Source organism: Hemicordylus capensis, chromosome 8, assembly GCF_027244095.1.
Source record: "Hemicordylus capensis ecotype Gifberg chromosome 8, rHemCap1.1.pri, whole genome shotgun sequence".
In the NCBI taxonomy this organism is placed as follows: Eukaryota; Metazoa; Chordata; class Lepidosauria; order Squamata; family Cordylidae; genus Hemicordylus; species Hemicordylus capensis.
The window spans coordinates 6,354,009-6,370,172 of NC_069664.1; the positions used below are offsets into that span (position 1 = coordinate 6,354,009).

General features: G+C 45.5%; 1 protein-coding gene across 2 annotated transcripts in view; it reads left to right on the forward strand.

Moving 5' to 3' along the window:
* Window positions 1-15,648: 15,648 nt before the first annotated feature.
* Window positions 15,649-16,164, forward strand: part of LOXL2 (lysyl oxidase like 2) — a 106,771-nt gene continuing 106,255 nt past the window's right edge. For both annotated transcript variants that reach the window (XM_053269372.1, XM_053269373.1), the window contains exon 1: window positions 15,649-15,911. The gene's annotated coding sequence lies outside the window, so the exon portion shown is untranslated. The remainder of the gene's footprint in view (window positions 15,912-16,164) is intronic.

Below are 16,164 nucleotides of genomic sequence, written 5' to 3' on the forward strand. Positions count from 1 at the left end.
TATGTTCTTGCCTCTGGCCTGGTCAAAAGAGCAGGACTTCTGCCTGCTACTCTTCAAGGACCAGCTATAGCCATTTTCTTCCAGGATCTTGGGACGGAGGACGTCCCAAGCATCACTTCTGCAGCAGGGTTCCCTGTAAGGGATTCACAGCTGTTGACTACAACTCCCACAATCCCCAGCTGCAATGGCCTTTGGCTGGGGCGTAGGGGAGTTGTAGTCAACAACACCTGGGAATCCTCCTTGCAGGACACACTGTTCTGCAGCCGGGCTGTGGCAATGGGCTGATATGGACAATCACCAGCTCGGCACATGAAGAAGCGCAAGTGCGCACAGCTCTCCACCCCCACCAGCGACATGACTAGTTGTACTTTGCCCCCCACTTGATCATGCAGGGATCATAACAAAAGGAACCTAGGAAGCTGCCTTAGCCACCTAATGGTTCAATGGGGAAATGGCTTGACTAGCAAGCCAGAGGCTGCCGGTTCAAATCCCTGCTGGTATGTTTCCCAGACTGGGAAACACCTCTATCGGGCAGCAGTGATATAGGAAGAGGCTGAAAGGCATCATCTCACACTGTGAGGGAGATGGCAATGGTCAACCCCTCCTGTATTTTGCCAAAGACAACCACAGGGTTCTGTGGTTGCCAGAAGTCAACACCGACTTGATGGCACACTTTACCTTTAGGACGCTGCATTGGCCCATCTGGCTCAGGAACACTGTTCCCTTAAGGCATGTGCACGTGCTCACAAGTTTTTGGATGTCCGCTCAGTTCATTTTAGATCCCACTCAGGTTGAATCAGGAAGGTCCCATTCTGAATGCAGGTGTGCGCGCACTGCCTTGATACTACACAGAGATGAAACAAATTTGAGGCAGGAGTCTCTCCCCTACCTATCTGGAGATGCCACAGAGTGAAACGGGCCCTTCTGTATGCAAAACACAGCCACATCCTTTAAAGGAAATAGCTTATAGCAGACAGCACTCACATGTAGTCTCCCATCCAAATGCAAACCAAGACAGACCCTGCTTAGGAAAGGGAACAATCCATGTTCAGCACTGCAAGACCAGCTCTCCTCCCGAAAGGCAGATGAGAAGAGCTGGGCATGCTCACCACTGTTTGCGCTAGGGGCCAGCAATCATCCAAACCAGCCCAAAGGGTGCCATGAAATATATACCAACTTTGTTTTTAAAAAGGAGGAAGAGGATAGTGGAAACAATTCCATCAGCCCCTTTGGAGAGAATGTGAGGGACAGACTAATGAAATGTAGGAACGAAGTAAGGGGCAAAGGCAAGACCTTGGGGAGAGAACAACTAGGAAAAGAAAAAGGCACCTGTTGAGTAGAAATTAGATTCATATACACATACCTCTGGCAGGTAATAGTGCACCTGTTTGACTAGTGAGTGGCTCCTCTGTCTCTCCTGACAAGTAGCTACATTTAAAACAGGGTGGGGAAAGATTTGGGACACTTTAAAGATGTACACAGCTAAGGATTGGATTTCCTGCTTTGGAGGACTAACCAGGTGGTAGCCGATATGTGGGAAAGGGTCTCCACCTAATGGCCAAGTGTGCCATTGCAGAAAAAAGGGGAATATTGTAGAATTTGTTCACTCAGGATATCTAGCTTGGCTTCCTGCTTTCCACAGTAGCCCAGCTGGTTCCCAGGGATGTGCTCCCTCCTTTGAGCTTTCGGGCTTCATGGAGATGGGGCCACAACGCAGAGGAAGAGCATCTGTCTGCACGCAGGAGGTCCCAGGTTCTGTCCATGGCTGCAGCTCCAGGTAGGGCTGGGAGAGACTCCTGCCTGCAACCTGGGAGAAGCTGCTGCCAGTCTGTGTAGGCAATACTGAGCATGATGGACCAAGGGTCTGACTCAGTATAAAGCAGCTTCCTTTGTACCAAGAAAGAGGGAGAGATTCCCACACTGTTGTATGGACATCAAAGAAAGACAAGGGCTTCTAGTTCCTTTTCCCAGGGTGCCTTTCCAGGCAGAGAGAGTATGGCTAATCGCACTGCATAATTATTCGTTTCTATAGAACCATACATGGCATAAGGCAGTGCCGAGAAGACCCCTGAAGTATCTTGCAAGGGCACCAGGTGGTTTCCCCCAGCGGCCCACCAGATGCCTCTGGGCAGCCCACAGGCAAGAGCTGAGGGCACGCCCTCCTGCAGATGTTGGACTACAACTCCCATCACTCCTGATTATTGGCCACTGTGGCTGGTGTTAGCTACTAGTTTGGATGGCTTTAAGAAGGGGTTTGGATAACTTCATGGAGGAGAGGTCTATCATCGGCTACTAGTCGGAGGGCTATAGGCCACCTCCAGCCTCTGAGTACCAGTTGCAGGGGAGTAACAGCAGGAGAGAGGGCATGCCCTCAACTCCTGCCTGTAGGCTCCCAGCAGCATCTGGTGGGCCACTGTGTGAAACAGGATGCTGGACTAAATGGGCCCTTGGGCCTGATCCATCAGGGCTGTTCTTATGTTCTTAACTGCATCAGGATAATATCTATCTATCTATCTATCTATCTAAAATTGAATATCTGTTTGTCTGTCCCTATACATTCCCCACACTCTTTGAGCTATCGGGACCAAACTTGGCAAAGTGACTTCCTAGGATGCTACAAATAACATAGGGTACCCAGGACCCCAACAACCACCTCTTACAGACAGATATACAACAGGTATATCCACAAAATGGATATTGATGCAATAATTAGAGAGACACTCGCACCATAGCCTGAGCAAGGCCGGGTGCTTAAAGCTAGTGTTATAGTAATATTATCATCTCTACTATTAAGGAGAACTGAAGCAGAGCTTCATTAGTTAGAGGTACTCCTGTTCTCCTGATCTTCAGCAGTCAGGGAGACTTCAGTACTTTGCATCAGTTCTGCCACCTCCAAACCAGGGGAAATTGAGAACCTGGCAGTTGGCTTTTCCTTGGCACAGAATCTGGGCTGGCACAGAATTCAGATTCTTTTCTTTTTGCGCACACCCTCTCGTATAACAATGTGCAGCTGGGTGACAAAGCACAGACGAGAATGTCATTATATCCCTGGAGATTGTGGAGCTGATGCTTCATTGTATCGGCGTTCTGGCTCCGATACAGCGAGTCCTTTGGGACTGAGGGTGCAGGTCCACAGAGGGGACGCCGTTGTCTTGCTCGAGCGTATCTAGGGAAAATAGCGCCTAGGGCAAGCATTGAAATTTTGCCCCCTGTCCAAATATCTGACACCCATCTTTCAGATAACTTTACCATAATATCAGCTGAAAAGTACAAGTCTGAAGGTCACATACAAGTCACATATCTATGTGTACAGTGATTTATATTATATATTTTTTAAATTACCTGTAGCCCCTTTGGGGGGCTTCCTAAAGGCCATGGCTGGGGGTCTGCAAAGGTCCCCCCTCCCCCCTGCTGGCCTCTAGGGCCTCACAGGGACCATTTGAGCATGTGCAGTGGCCATTTTAAAAAAATATTTATTTTTTTAAAAATGGCAGCTGAAAACAACATGGCAGCTGAAAACAAAATGGCCACCATGCATGCTCAAGTGGCCTCTGTGAGGCCTGGTATGGCCTAGGGCCTCACAGAGGCCATTTGAGCATGCACGGTGGCCATTTTGTTTTTGGCAGGCTTTAAAAAAAAATAATTTTAGGTAATGGCACCCCCTTCAAGTGGTGCCCGGGGAATGTGCCCTCCTGCCCCACCCTAGATACGCCCCTGCTTGCTCCTCTGGAACTATAGGCTATAGAAACTGGCATGCCTTGTGCCAGGTGGCTTCAGACAAACCTTTCATATTTATCTGCATCTACCTGGCGATCTTGACAAGGGACATGTTAACCCCAGAAGGCTTCTCTTTCAAAGAAGTCCCTGGTTCCTTGAGTGCAGGATTTGCAAACACTAATTCCTTACAGTGTCACATGAGTAACTTGTTACATTTAGTCCTGCTACATTTAGTCCTGGTGTTTAAAAGGCTGCTTGGCACACACTATGCTGTTGGGGAGGGGAGAGAGACAAAGGAGTGGGGGATGGATGAGACCTGCTGGGTCAGATCTAATCCAGCAGCTAGTATTCTCTTTCCAAGAATGGCCAGCCAGGGGCGGCCCTTTCATGAGGCCAGGTGAGACAGTCACCTTAGGCGGCAGATTATTGGGGCAGCTGGAGGGCAGCAAGACGCCCCCTGCAGCTGCCATCGGAGTAGCTCTGCGGGACCTATCTGACCCTTGCAAACTTTGCAAGGAAAACCTCCCTCCACATTCCTTGCAAATCTTGCCAGAAGCACAAGAAGAGAAGAGGGAGATGCTGGCGAACTTTCCTCCTCCCTAACCCCAGGCCGCCAATTCCAAGGGGAATGCTACTGGCCTCCCTTTCCTGTCTCCAAGCAACCACTGACATTCTGTCCCTGCTAAAAGAAGCAAGGTAGGAAGAAAAGCTATCCAGGTTTTCCTCTAACCTTGCTTCCACACAATCACTTCTACCCAGGTTTTCCTCTAACCTTGCTTCCACACAATCAAAAATTGGGAGTACACACAGATCCCAAACCTGGGTAGAACACAGTTTTTGATTGTGTGAATGACCTCCTGGTCTTGTGGCAGCAAGCATGACTTGTCCCCTTAGCTAAGCAGGGTCCATCCTGGTTGCATATGAATGGGAGACTTGATGTGTGTGAGCACTGTAAGATGTTCCCCTTAAGGGATGGAGCCACTCTGGGAAGAGCAGACGGTTTCAAGTTCCCTCCCTGGCAGCATCTCCAAGATAGGGCTGAGAGAGATTCCTGCCTGCAACCTTAGAGAAGCTGCTGCCAGTTTGTGTAGACAATACTGAGCTAGATGGACCAAGAGTCTGACTCAGTATATGGTAGCTTCCTAAGTTCCTATTTCAAGTATGGTCTAATGCTGGCCTCCTTAAGACAAGGAGGTGTCCTACCCTCACTCAGAGAAGCATTTATTATGTTCACAGGGTCCTCTCTGATAATCTGATGGTTAGAGAAAAGCCAAGTTGGGCAAGGGTCAAGAGGTGGTAGGACCCACAATCCGAAACAGCTTGTCTACATCCTCAGGAGTCACAAACTCAAAGAGATCTAGTCTGGCGACATAAGAGGAGTTGCTGGATACCTCCATTACAGACCCTGCCCTGATCATAGAATCCAGTTCGGCCCAAATATTTATTTATTTGTTTGTTTGTTTTCCATTAAATTTCTCCTCAGCCCTGTGAAGTAGGTTAGGCTGAGAGAGAAGTGACTGGCCCAGAGTCACTCAGCAAGTCTCCTGGCTGAATGGGGATTTGAACTCGGGTCTCCCCGGTCCTAGTACAGCACTCTAACCACTACACCACGCTGGCTCTCTAGGAGATGATATGAGTGAATCTTCAAAAAGAAAAAGAAAAGAAAAATCATTAAAAGCATCACAGTGGGTCACCAATGGTCCCGAATTTGGATTCAAGGGGGAGGGGGCTCGTACTAGCCTTCTCACGACCCGAGACAACTCGGCTGGGTGTGAATGTGTGGGTGCAATGCAGGTAGAATGGTCCTAATCCTAAAATGCCTTGCCTGTGGCGTGCACAGAATCTGTCGGAGCATCTGCTATGGCTTGATTGGCCCCACGCTAAGCACACCATCCAATTGGGAGCTGCCGCTGCTGCCTGACAAGTTAGGACGAGAGGCGTGACTCCCCCTCCGGCGCTTCAGCTCACTTCTAGGTGAATGTTTCATTCAGCGTGGAAAGCCAACCATTCCACTGGCGGGGTGCCTTATCCTTACCCGACCTTCTGCTTCATCTGGGCACGCTGCGAGCATTCCTTCCATTTGCAGGCCCTCGTTTCCTCTTCCGTGCCTGGACTAGCAGCATCTCTCGCATTCCTTTCAGTGGCCAATCCTGACAGGCATTGCTCTTCGTGGCTTTGCAACCCACCCGCAATGTGCTTGAAGCTTCTGAGCTGTGCAGCTGGGAGGCCAGCAAGCTGCTGCTGAGCCAGACAGATGTCCTACTTACGCTAGGCACCACTAGATGGCGCTCTAGTTGCCAGTGGCTCTCAATATGGGGAAACGGCATATGGTCCTCGTTTGGACATTACATCCTCATAAGCAGAGCCAGGGGTTTTATTATTATTATTATTATTATTATTTATTTACACAGTCAGACAAGTGTTATTGACTGGTTTGTTTTATCCAGACATCAAGTCCTTCCCAAGGACCTGGGATGGCTGAATTTTATTGTCAATGTTGTTGCTGTTGTTATAGATATTGTCGCAGAATATAGGCTGTTCCCAGTAAAGGTGCTTTTTGTAATTGCCTGATGGTGATTTCTGTGGCCCCGGTGGTGTTGAGGTGCTCTTCAAGGTCTTTTGGGATTACACCTAGGGCGCCAATTACCACTGGGATTATTTTGGACTTTTTCTGCCACAGCCTTTCAATTTCAATTATTTATTTATTTATTTATTTATCTATTTATTTATTTATTTATTTATTTATTTATTTATTTATTTATTTATTTATTTATAGTTATTATTTCTTGTTTACATAGTCAGACAGGTGTTATTGACTGGTTTGTTTTATCCAGACATCGAGTTGTTGTTGTTGTTGTTGTTGTTGTTGTTATTATTATTATTAGTGCTAGAAAAGAATTTAGCTGCATACAAAGTCAGAAGCAGGGGTGTAGCTATCATTGAGCAGATGGGTTCAAAGAACCCCTCCCTATTTTCTTCATTATCTCCCTCACTCTGAGAGGCAGCCAGGGAGAGGGGCAAACACAGACCCCCGATCCCCTAGCTACATCCCTGCCTGGCTGGGCACTCCTCCAACCCTGTTTTGGGACATGTGAACACAGCCCTCTCTTGTCAGAAACTCAGAGGTTTGAACCAGCAACTTCATGCTTGGGAGACTCAAGATGTGCAAAGTGATTCGAGCTCAAAATGATTCAAGTGCAAAATGGCCATTTTGAGTGTTTAAGGGCCTGTTCCGAGCTTGAAACAATACTACCCCATTTCGAGCTCAAATCATTTTGGGTGTCTCAGCCGCCATTTTGTTTTTCCGGGGAGAGCTGGTCTACCAATTAAGGTCGGTGGGTAGACCAGTCCTCCAAGGCAGGCCATCGTGCTGTCCAGGGCGGAGGCCTACACGGTGCCTCACACGGTGGGAAGATCAATCCTCCGAGGCAAGCTGACATGCCGTCCCTAGTGGAAGCCTGGTCTATCCACCACATGAGGCGGGTAGACCAGGCCTCCACTCCAGACATGGCGTGTTGGCCCGCCTTGGAGTATTGGTCTACCCACTGACCCCAACTGGTAGACCATCTCTCCCTGGAAAAACAACCTGCCAAAAAGGCACTCCAAACACCCAAAACATTTCAACAGCTCAGCGCTGTTTCAACAAAATGTTTCAAGCATTTCGTGTTTCATGCACACCGCGACTGGAGACTTAGATGAGGATTATTTAGATGATCATCTCAGTTTTCCTCTAAGAGCCAGGGGGATATATGTAGGCTCTCCCACTCTTTGTCCTTGGAAGTTATCCTTGCAAATTGACTCTCTCTCAAGTCATTGAGACATGACAGAGGTCTATAAAATCACGCATGGTGTGGATAGTGGCTAGTGAAAGTAGATAGAGAGAAATTCTTCTCCCTCTCACATCACACTAGAACCAGGGGTCATCCCATGAAATTGATTGCCAGGAAATCTAGGACCAACAAATGGAGGTACTTTTTCACACAACGCATAATCAACTTGTGGAATTCTCTGCCACAAGATGTGGTGACAGTCAACAGCCTGGATGGCTTTAAGAGGGGTTTGGATGACTTCATGGAGGAGAGGTCTATCAACAGCTACTAGTCAGAGGGCTATAGGCCACCTCCAGCCTCAGAGGCAGGATACCTCTGAGTACCAGTTGCATGGGAGTAACAGCAGGAGAGAGGGCATGCCCTCAACTCCTGCCTGTGGCCTCCAGCGACATCTGGTGGGCCACTGTGTGAAAGAGTGGGCCTCCTTGGGCCTGATCCAGCAGAGCTGTTCTTATGTTCATCCTAGAGTGACTGGTATAAAGTAACCCATTGAGTTTAGACTAGCATGTGGCTTTAGAGCTGGAATCCCTCTTGAGGCACAAAGAGGGAAATACAGAATCAGCTCTGGTGACTGGAACCAGTAAGAAGAAGCCTCTGGATAAATACTAGTGTAAATATATTAGGAGCCTGGCCTTCTGCCTTTGTCTGGTCAGGAGAGGAATACCTCCCGTCTGCTGCCCTCCAGCTTTTAGCTCGCCACTGACCTAGATTCAGATAGGACTGGCCCTGAAACATCTTTTCATTAGACAGACATTCAGGTTTACACTGGGTTTATACTGGGCAAACTCACAAGCTGCCTTGCCTTTGGAATTCCAAAGTAAAACACACAGGGCTTTCTGCATTGACAAGTCTGTTGCCTATTTTCTTTTGACCCGATATACAATCTGCAGTTTGTTCAGTCAGAATCAGCAGTTTGTCAGTGTGAGTGTGTAGTTCTTTGCCTCCGGGACTTAATTTCTAAAACGGGTGGTACCTTGGCTCAAGTCTTCCTTCAAGCAAGTGCTTTGTATGTATGTGTTCATTTTTGTTATGTTTGTACTATACATTGCCCCAAAACTTCCATCTCTGGGCGGTTTAAAGTAAAGTTGTGCTATCAAGTTGGTGTCAACTCCTGGCGCCCACAGATTCCTGTGGTTGTCTTTGGTAGAATACAGCATACTGATAACACCCTGCACCAAATCTCCTGATGCTCTCTGCCAGCAGTTTCATGTAGTTATTAAGGACCACAGGAGACAGTATGGAGCTCTGGGGGATGCCATATAAAATTTCACTTTTTGAAGAACAGTCTCCAAGGGACACCATCTAGAATCTGTCCGAGAGGTAGGAGTGGAACCATGGCAAAGCAGATGCTCCAAAAGGATACTATAGTCTATAGTATCCTGTAAGTGCTTTATTCTGAAGCTGGGTGCAAGGGCTGGTCATGGTACCCAACTTTGAATTGGAGAAGAAATGGCTGGTGGGTAATGCTGAGTCTGTGTAACGTTCTCCCACGTTCCTATCTGCAGCCCCTAACTGACATCTGGACTAACACTTCACTTGTGAAACCACATTGCCCTATTGTGAGTATGTTGTGCTAACTCCTCTAAATTGGGAGTGTGTTCCAGACCAACATCCATTCATCCATCCATCCATCAATTGATCTATCAGTTTTTAAAGTTATATCTCACTCTTCCACCAAGGTGCTCAGAAGTTATGTTTATCTCCACATGGTTATGTTTATCTTCACAACAACCCTATGAGAGTAGGTTAAGCTAAAAGAGAAGTGACTGGACCAGAGTCACCCAGTGAGTTGCATGGCAGAATGGGGATTTGAACTCGGGTCTCCCCAGTCTTATCCAACATTCTTGCACTTTTGCACCACCTGCAGTGCGTGCCTCCTGCTGGGGAAGTCCATTTACATAACAGGGTTTTCAGCTGTACATTTCTTACATTCAAACTGTATAAAATATTATCATCTTTAGAAAATGGTGAAGTCAAATTTTCAGTGTGGAATGGTAAAGATTAATCAATATTTCTCTCTTTAGTGTCCAGTGGGAAACAGTAGGCTTGTTCACTCAGCCATTTAAATCTAAGGAAGGTTACCAACATTAGTGTGATTGTGTGAACTCATGCAAAGGTGGGAATCTCAGGCTATAAACCACTTTGCCATGGGTTCACACAATCACTTCAATATTGGTAACTCCAATTAAACCTAGATTCAAATGATTGTGTGAACCAGCCTAGTATGTGACTCAGTTTGAACACTGTCCTCATGTATAAATATTACCAAGAATTTTTACACGGCTCTCTTTGGGGAGGAGAGCTGGTCTTGTGATAGCAAGCATGGAAGGTTTGCTAAGCAGGGTCCATCCTGGTTTTCACTTGAATGGGAGACTGCATGTGTGAACACTGTAAGATGTTCCCATTAGGGGATAGGCTGCTCTGGAAAGAGGACTTGCATGCAGAAGGTTCCAGATTCCCTCCCTGGCATCAGGACTGGGTGAAACTCCTGCCTGAAACCTTGGAGAAACCATCTGCTGCCTGTCTGTGTAGACAATACTGAGTTGGATGGACCAAAGATCTGACTCAGTAGAAGGCAGCTTCCTATGTTCCTATCAATGATATTTGACTATGAGGTATTTGCAAAAAAATATGTAATTTACCAAACTTATTTTGTGTAAAGCTGATTTGGCAGAATTCGATTGCATTTGGTGGTTTTGCTCCAGTATGAAACCAAGTAGGAAGGAGTGGTAATAACTCCAGGTCATCCATTGGCTTTTAGTCCTACAGCAATATTACTTAAAGATTTGCTGGAAGTGTCTGAATGAAATAGACTTTTGTTTAATAACTTATTACTCGTAACCGATGGATTTGTCCATTCAAATTGTTAGTGTGTGCTTCTAGTGTTGTCTTTCTTTGGGATTCAACTCTGTACCCAAAGAGATATTTGAGTATTTGAATAGGGTGCATGTGCGATTTTGGTGTGTGTGTGTAAATGCTCGCCTGCCGTTTCCTATGCTCCAGTTTGTTTGTTTGTTTGTTTGTTGATTTGTTTGTTGATTGTTAAATTTATATACCGCCTTAAAACAATCCCAAGGCGGTTTACAGCAAAATTTAAAAACAAGATTGTAAAAAAGACACAATTAAAATATTAAGCTAAAAATATAAAACAAATCTGATTAAAAAATTAAAACAAAAGCATAAAAGCAATACAGAGTACAAAGAGCAGAAAAGCAGAGACAAATCAAACAAAAGCCTGGGTAAAAAGCCACAATTTAACATGCTTTCTAAAAGCTGTGATGGAGACCAAGGAGTGAATAGCCACCGGGAGAACATTCCAGAGTCTGGGGGCAGCAACAGAGAAGGCCCTGTCCCACGTGCTCGTCAACCGAGCCTCCCTCATTGTCAGCACCCTGAGCAGAGCCCCCTTAGATGACCTCGTCAAGTGGGCATTCATGCTCTAGTAATCTCCAGGCTTGACTACTGCAGCACACTCTATACCAGGGATTCTCAACCTTGAATCCTCAGATGTTGTTGGACTTCAGCTCGCATAATCCCCAACCATAGGCCATTGGGGCTGGGGATTATGGGAGCTGAAGTCCAGTAACACCTGGGGACCCAAGGTTGAGAATCTCTGCTCTATACAAGGCCTCCTTGATAGTCATCCAGAAACTCCAACTGGAACAAGATGCTGGTTTCAATCTGTCAAGCCCAGATTGGGCCTATTTGTGAACCATCATCTCCAAGGATCCACAAATTAAGGCTTAGCTCACTAGCCAGCCATTATCTGTGGTTGTCTCCAGTCCCTTCTCCTTCCTCAGATTCTTTTCTGGCACACAGGCAGAGGTCTTAGGAGATAAATGAGTCTTCCGTTATTTGCACCGGGAGATGGTAAGAAACTGTGGGAGCCCTCTTCTCCTGCTCAGGAGGAATCTGCTGCTTCTTACCTTTTCAAAAAAAGGCTGTGGAAATGAGATATCTGGGGAGGAGATCTGTTTAGTGCGGGTGGCCTGCTCATCAGCGGCCTAGGAGCACCTGCAGGCTGGCTAGTGGATCTGTGGATGCCAGACCTTCTCCTATATATGCCATCTGATCCCACATCTCTGTTCAACATCAGCTGCCTCTGCTGAAAGAGGTACAGCAGATATCCACTTAAGACCACTTAAGAGAGTCACTCTACCACCACCACACAAAGGTGATAGGCACAGAGGTGGTCTCAGGGGTCTGTGGGTGTGTGTGGGGGGGGCATCTGAAAAATATATGAGATACCCAATAATGCCAGCCCTGAAACTGGCCCTGGTGAGGCCAATTTTGCAGAATGCCCTCTGAAGGGAAGTCCACCAAGCCCCAGCACTCTACACTTTCAGATGCCAAGCAACAGCCTAGCTTCTTCAGGGTGCCTTTATGTTCAATTGATCAGGTTTTATTTGGGCTGAGACCTGCTTTTCTGAATGGTTGGATTTTTACAGAAGGTTTTGTGAATCCCGGTTGATTTTGACAATCATTTTGTTTTTGCTAGCTGTTTCGAATTGTCTTCTGACAAGCTAAAACAGGGAAGGGACATCTACTTTACATGCAGAAAGTTCCCCATGCTCTGCGTGGGGCTGACCTTGGAGACTGTCCAGAATCCTCAAATGATACAAAATGCAGCAGCCAGACTGGGTTCTTTCCGGGGTCTGCTGGTCAAACACATTCCTCTGGTGTGTTTTGATCTTCACTGGCCATCAGTATATGATCAAGCACAATTCAAGGTGCCATTTTGAGCTCAAGTTTCTATTTTACCTCTAAAATGCCAAGGAGAGCCCATCACTGCATGAGGCAGACAGTTCTGCTGTCTGACCGCTCTGACAGTTAGGAAGTTCTTCCTAGTGTCTAGCCTAAATTTGCTTTCCGATAATTTCAGATGTGTGTCTTCAAACACGGGTCTGTCCCGTCACAGGTAAAGCAGGGAGAGGCGTGTGATTGAAGATGCAAAAATGGTGCATATGCAGCAAGTGTGAAATATTTCCCCTTAACCATTGATCCCCTTTCCCATCTCCCCATCTCCCACTCATTGCACAATCCAGGGTGGGAGAGTTCAGCATCCCCCTTTTGACCTTTAAAAAAACACCCAGCCCCCATTTAACACACATTTAGAGCACTTCTGTCATCAAAGACACAACTATTCTGCCTTCCTGTTTAAAGGTAAGGTGTGCCGTTGAGTCGATATCGACTCCTGGTTACTACAGAGCCCTATGGTTGTCTTTGGTAGAATCCAGGAGGGGTTGACCATTGCCATCTCCCATGCTGTCTGAGATGATGCCTTTCAGCACCTTCCTATACTGCTGCTGCCCGATAGAGGTGTTTCCCATAGCCTGGGAAACGTACCAGCAGGGATTTGAACCGGCAACCTCTTGCTTGCTAGGCAAGTCATTTCCCTGCTGAGCCATTAGGTTTAGTTTTGCCCAAATGTTGTACACCACCCAGAGCCTTTGGAGGGGTGATTTATTTATTTATTTATTTATTTATTTATTTGATTTCTATACCGCCCTTCCAAAAATGGCTCAGTGCGGTTTACACAGAGAAATAATAAATAAGATAAGATAAGATGGATCCCTGTCCCCAAAGAGCTCATAGTCTAAAAAGAAACATAAGATAGACACCAGCAACAGTCACTGGAGATACTGTGCTGTGGGTGGAGAGGGCCAGTTACTCTCCCCCTGCTAAATAAAGAGAATCACCACATTAGAAGGTGCCTCTTTGCCAAGTTAGTAGGGCTTATAAACAAACATAATAATAATAATAATAATAATAATAATAATAATAATCTTGTTTACACAGTCAGACAGGTGTTATTGACTGGTTTGTTTTATCCAGACATTGAGTCCTTCCCAAGGACCTGGGATGGCTGAATTTTATTGTCAATTGTTATAGATATCATCGCAGAATATAGGCTGCTCCCAATAAAGCTGCTTTTTGTAATTGGCTGATGGTGATTTCTGTGGCCCCTATGGTGTTGAGGTGCTCTTCAAGGTCTTTTGGAACTGCACCCAGGGTGCCAATTACCACTGGGATTATTTTGGTCTTTTTCTGCCACAGCCTTTCATTTTCAATTTGTAGATCTTTGTATTTGGTGATTTTTTTCCTATTCGTTTTCTTCTATTCTGCTATCCCCTGGTATTGCTATGTTGATTATTTTGACTTGTTCTTCTTTCTTCGCGACTACAGTGATATCTGGTGTATTGTGTGGCAGATGTTTGTCTGTTTGTAGTCGCAAGTCCCATAATATTTTTACATCTTCATTTTCTTCAACTTTTTCAATTTTATGGTCCCACCAATTTTTGGCTACAGGTAGCTTGTATTTTTTGCAGATGTTCCAGTGTATCATCCCTGCTACCTTGTCATGCCTTTGTTTGTGGTCAGTCTGTGCGATCTTTTTACAACAGCTGATTAGGTGGTCCACTGTTTCATCTGCTTCTTTACAAAGGCGGCACTTGCTATTTGTTGTTGACTTTTCTACTTTTGCTCTTATTGCATTTGTTCTTAGTGCCTGTTCTTGCGCAGCCTGTATTAAACCCTCTGTTTCTTTCTTCAAGTAACCATTCTTAAGCCATTGCCAGGTCTTGGTGATGTCTGATTTTCCAGTTATATTGTGCAAATATTGACCATGCAGGGGCTTATTTTTCCATTTTTCTGCTCAGTTCTTGACTTGTTCTTTCTTGTAGGCCTGCTTTGTTTCATTGGTGTTGAATAGTTTCGCGTTATTGACCATTTTAAGTGCATCTTCTTCACTGTCCTTGATATATTCTTCAAGGCCTCTTTTCTCCTCCTCTACTGTTTGATGGACTTGCAACATTCCTCTTCCACCGGAGCTGCGAGGGAGGTAGAGCCTATCGACATCACTGTGGGGGTGCAGAGCATGATTGATGGTCATGATTTTCCTGGTCTTACGATCCAGCGTCTCTAGCTCTGCCTGGGTCCAGTCTATTATTCCTGCAGTGTATCTGATAACAGGTATAGCCCAGGTGTTTATGGCTTGTATGGTGTTCCCGCCATTGAGTTTGGACTTGAGGATTTTTCTAACTTTCCTGATGTATTCACTTCCAATTTTTCTTTTAACTTCAGTGTGTGCGATGTTATCAGCCTGGAGAATGCCCAAGTATTTGTAATGTTCTTTCTCTTCCAGGTTCTTGATCTTGCTTCCATTGGGCAGTTCTATTCCTTCTGTTTTTCTTATTTTTCCTCTGTTCATTATTAATGCAGCACATTTGTCTAGTCCAAACTCCATTGCTATATTGCTACTGAATATACGGACAGTGTTTAGCAGTGATTCAATTTCTGACTGGGACTTTCCATATTATTATTGTGCTATTTTCACACAGTCTACCAGATGTTATTGACTGGATTTGGTACTTTAATTATCAGGTCCTTTCCAAGGGTCTAGGTAACTAAAGAGGAATTAAAGATAGTGTTGTAGTATTCGTGCTGTCCCATGTAGTGTGGCCTTCTGTAGTTGATGTGTTGTAATTTTATTGATGCCCAAAGTGTCAAGATGGTGTTCAAGTTCTTCTGGTACTGCACCAAGGGCACCAACAACTATTGGCACCACTGTTTTTTGCTTTTTCCAGAGCTGCTCAATTTCAGTCTGAAGGTCCTTGTATTTATTTATTTTCTCCAGTTGTTTTTCACCAACTCGTCTATCCCCTGGGATTGCAATATTAGTTATCAGAACCCGATTCTTCTCGATGACTGTCAGATCAGGCGTATTGTGCGCTAAATGCCTATCAGTTTGTATTCAAAAATCCCAAAGGATTTTTGCCTCTTCGTTTTCTGTGACCTTCTCAATTGGATGATTCCAACAATTCTTGCTTGCTGGCAATTTGTAATTCTTGCAAAAGTTCCAGTAGATCATTGTAGCAACTTTGTTGTGTCTGTCCTTTTAATCAGTCTGCGTGGTGGTGGTGGTGGTGTGGTGGTGGTGGTTGTGAGCCAACATTCTGCACTATGGATTGAATGCTGGCATCAGGGACCCACCAGTTCCCTGTTCAGTAGAAGGCTGGCAATCCCAACTATTTCATGACAGTCAGAGAACTGCTCAATATAAGAGAATCACTCGAAAGAGCCCCCTCTAGAACCCGTAGTCCGATTCTGTCCCGTATCCTGTTTCTTGTAGAATTGTGATATGTTGCACAAGGGATTTTTGTATAATATTACTTTAAGTGCACATCTGGCTATGCTCTGATGAAGGGTGGCATATTCCTTTAAGTGGATGTCTTTACAGTCAATTAATTTCAGCTGGGTCCACCGGCAAGAGTATAAATTTGCTTCTTGGTTGGTAATGGTGTCAGTTTGTAAGAAGGCAAAGGTCTACTTACTTGTTCAAGTGCTCTTTGAACATTTACAAAGGTAAGTCACCATGAGCTTGAGATATGTTACTGGCTCCATTTTATATTGTTCCAAATGTGTCTCTGTGAAGTGGTTTAATTGTAATTTTTAAAGAAATGTTATTTTAGTCTTGTCCCTGAAGAAAGTCTCTGGGCTGAAACACGTTGGGCTTCACTGCACTGTGAGATGGTGTCTCCTTTTTCACTTTTCTGGTTTGGTGTATCCTGTTTTATTTCTGTCTGCTGGAGTTGCCCCAAACCACATGCACAGCAGT